Genomic DNA, 3,238 nt, shown 5'->3' on the forward strand with positions numbered 1-3,238 from the left:
AACGGCGAGGGGATTGGCTTACCTGCACACGAAATACAACGGCAATAATTCACAGGGACATCAAGGCCAGCAACATTCTTCTGGACGAGAATTTCAATGCCCGGCTGGCTGATTTTGGGTTGGCAAAGTTTTCTCCGGAAGGAGTTTCTCATCTGAGTACCAGAGTGGCTGGGACACTTGGGTATGTTGCACCCGAGTATGCGTTGTATGGACAGCTGACAGAGAAAAGTGATGTTTATAGTTTTGGAGTTGTGCTTCTGGAGCTTCTTAGTGGTAGAAAGGCTCTTTATAACGAATGCGCAATCCCAAGCGCTGCACATCACTGACTGGGCCTGGTCTCTTGTGAGAAAGGGAACACTTTGGAAGTAATAGAACAGGGAATGGAGAATCGGGAACTGCTGAAGTAATGGAAAGGTATGTCTTGATTGCTTTGATATGCGCTCACCCACAGATGTTTTGTAGGCCGAGTATGGATCAAGTGTTGAAGATGATGGAGAGTGATCTTCCTGTGCCACATATTCCGGATCGCCCCATTCCTCTTATAGCAGAATTGGTAGATATTGAAAGATCTGCTGTTAGTAGTGGCTCAGGGCAGTTTTCGAGTCCTTCAGGATTCCAATCTTTCAGCTCAGAAATGGGTCTTGCCCGCTGAGATTGTCTAGAAGTTCTTGTTATATTGCTTTTTAGCCAGACCTGAAAAGTGGACATGTATCAGAGGCTTAAACTTGATATCAAAGCTCCATTCTGTGAGCAGCGTGCGTGGTTTTCTGGGTGCTGAGGTATCACAGACTGCCCGACTTTTATCATTCGTAATTCAGTTAGTGGGTAAAACTCTTTTCTATTCCATTGGCCCTATTTGATACCTTGGAAAACAAAGCTTCTCTTCTTCATGTTCTTTGACAATTCTACACTGAAGAAAACTGTATACTATTGTATGTCAAGATTTTCCAAATGCTTCACTTTACATATTACCAGAAATAAACTTTCTAGGAAAGAGATTCATCCCTGTGAAACATCTTCATTCACCTCCGCTCAGAGCATCAGAATCTTTTATTTTATTTTACAAGCAAAATATATGCAGACTATTTGTGATATTTAAATGTCCTTTGACTGTCCATGCCATCCTAAAGTTCTATCTCTAGTTGGAAGTTCCTTTTTCAAGCCACTTGACAGTTTCTAATCAAGTAGAGCCCTGAAAGAAAGTCTCTGGAAGACTTGATAAGTGGGTGCTTTTTACAACTATACAGTCTTGAAACGTTTGGCAGTTTGGTTTGGTGTAGACCTATTGAAGCTATCTCCGATTCAGTACATGTTCCTGGATGGTAAGGTACAAATACAAACTGAATTGTTACTCCCTTTCACTTCTATTCTCCGGCTATATTATCAGTTACAAATGTTCAAATGACTAAAAGAGCGCAGAGATTTGGTGGAACATGATTGGAGATCTACCTGCAGATTCAACTCGAATAGCTACAAGATTCTGTTTTAGTGACTTTCAATTCAAACTGTAATTAAGTGGCCTTGGTATGTATCAAAATAGGTGTATCTTTCAACATATAATTACAAATTTGGGTCTGCAGTATGTATCAAAATAGGTGTATCTTTCAACAGATAATTACAAATTTGGGTTTGCAGCAGTGTAAGAGACAGGAAGTACACTCCATGCGTTATTATGCTTGCTGACTAGGGAAACCTCCAACATGCAGTTGTATGATATGGAGGTTGTTGGTGAGTGGCCTGGCTTAGGGTTTGAAGCATACCTAATACTGAGCATCTACTGCGTCGTCAAGCAGAGTGGTTTTCAGCTGCACATCAGAAGTGAAATACTTTGCACTGAGAAACATTTTTCATTCTTGTTAGTTATTCATTTAAGTTTCTACACAAAGTGGGTCTTCTTACCAGTTACGAGTTTAATTAATACGTGTGTACATGTGCCAAGTTAATGCAGAGCTGGAGACCCCTTCTTAACTTTTTGAAACCTTTAGGTAAAAAGCAGTGACATTTTAACAACTGTGAATGAGACGAAAATATCGGCTACCAAACTCAGGCATTTGACTGTTTCAGCAAATTAGGGTGACCTATGGTTTGATCTTTGAAGATTTTCTTTTGGCATCCTTTTTGGATGTTTTTATTCTAAAGCTGGTGTATGATCTAGTTCATTAGTGTAATTATGTTTTCTGCGATGAGGTTTGTCGCTATGCTGTCTTGAATTGCCCGATGTTGAATTCTTGAGTTACACAAGAGAGGAGGTTAAAGAATTGTGAAATCCTGTGTAGTATTATTGTTGCTTTTCTCACAAGGCCTAATGATCCTAGTCTCCTTTGAGCATCATGAACTAAAATCGTAAAGGATAAAAGAGTTCTAGATTTATTCACCGTGGCTTTATCATTGCCCGTTCCCGAGGAAGTCATCAACTAATAACAAGCGCTTTTCACCTGGTGGCAGATACTCATAATTCTGTTGATAGATCTAGATAGTCTATTATCCAAGACTGGGTGTGGACGTGGAATATTTTCAATATTGTTTGGCATATTTGCAGAAAATTTCATGTGCAGATTGTCTGATAGTGCATTTTAGAGAAATTGAGACAATCTCTTGAATATATAAAGATTTAATGCTGTGAGCAACATATCAAGAAACAGTCTATTCATGCAAAATAAATGCGAGTGTAAGGTAGTATCAAGAAACAGTTTATTCATGCAAAATAAATGCGAGTGTAAGGTAGTATCACCTATGAATGATATGGCGACAAGCTTTTCAAATTCATGTCAATTGTGCATGCCTCTTGTGCAATGCTGCTCTTTATAGTATGGCATGGCCATCTATCTTGTTTCCATTTCTGCCTGTACACATTATCCAGCATATGTTGGAAAGGGTGCCCACCTTTGGATATGCCACTGCCACGTAAGAGCTACTTCCTTTACATGTTTTACATGCTTTCGTTTTGCACATCTTTTTCGTTTTTAAACTTACACTTGGTTTTTTAAGTGAATTTGAAAAAATAAGTTGTCAGTTTGAAGTTTGTGAAAGGGGATGGTATGGTGGTAAGTTGAAGTGCTTTTTATGCAAATGGTCGAAGATCTATCCCTGGCTGGTGTGCTGGTGTGCTGTTGTTTAAAGCAATCAAGATTATGTGTAAATTTTAGGTTATGCTGAGGGGAAAGATGTTGGAATTATGAACTCCTACTTGTCTTATTGTTTAATGTGTGATTCTTCACATATCATACGGTTGTGGTTT

At 39.1% G+C, this 3,238-nt stretch overlaps 1 pseudogene; it reads left to right on the forward strand.

Annotated features, from left to right (window-relative positions):
- The window catches only part of LOC149146193 (putative LRR receptor-like serine/threonine-protein kinase RKF3 pseudogene), a 3,527-nt pseudogene extending 2,865 nt beyond the window's left edge, over positions 1-662 (forward strand).
- The last annotated feature ends 2,576 nt before the right edge of the window (positions 663-3,238 follow it).

The sequence above is a fragment of the Pinus tabuliformis genome, chromosome X, assembly GCF_031772625.1.
Source record: "Pinus tabuliformis cultivar Carrire ecotype Pingquan chromosome X, CPIR1, whole genome shotgun sequence".
Taxonomy (NCBI): domain Eukaryota; kingdom Viridiplantae; phylum Streptophyta; class Pinopsida; order Pinales; family Pinaceae; genus Pinus; species Pinus tabuliformis.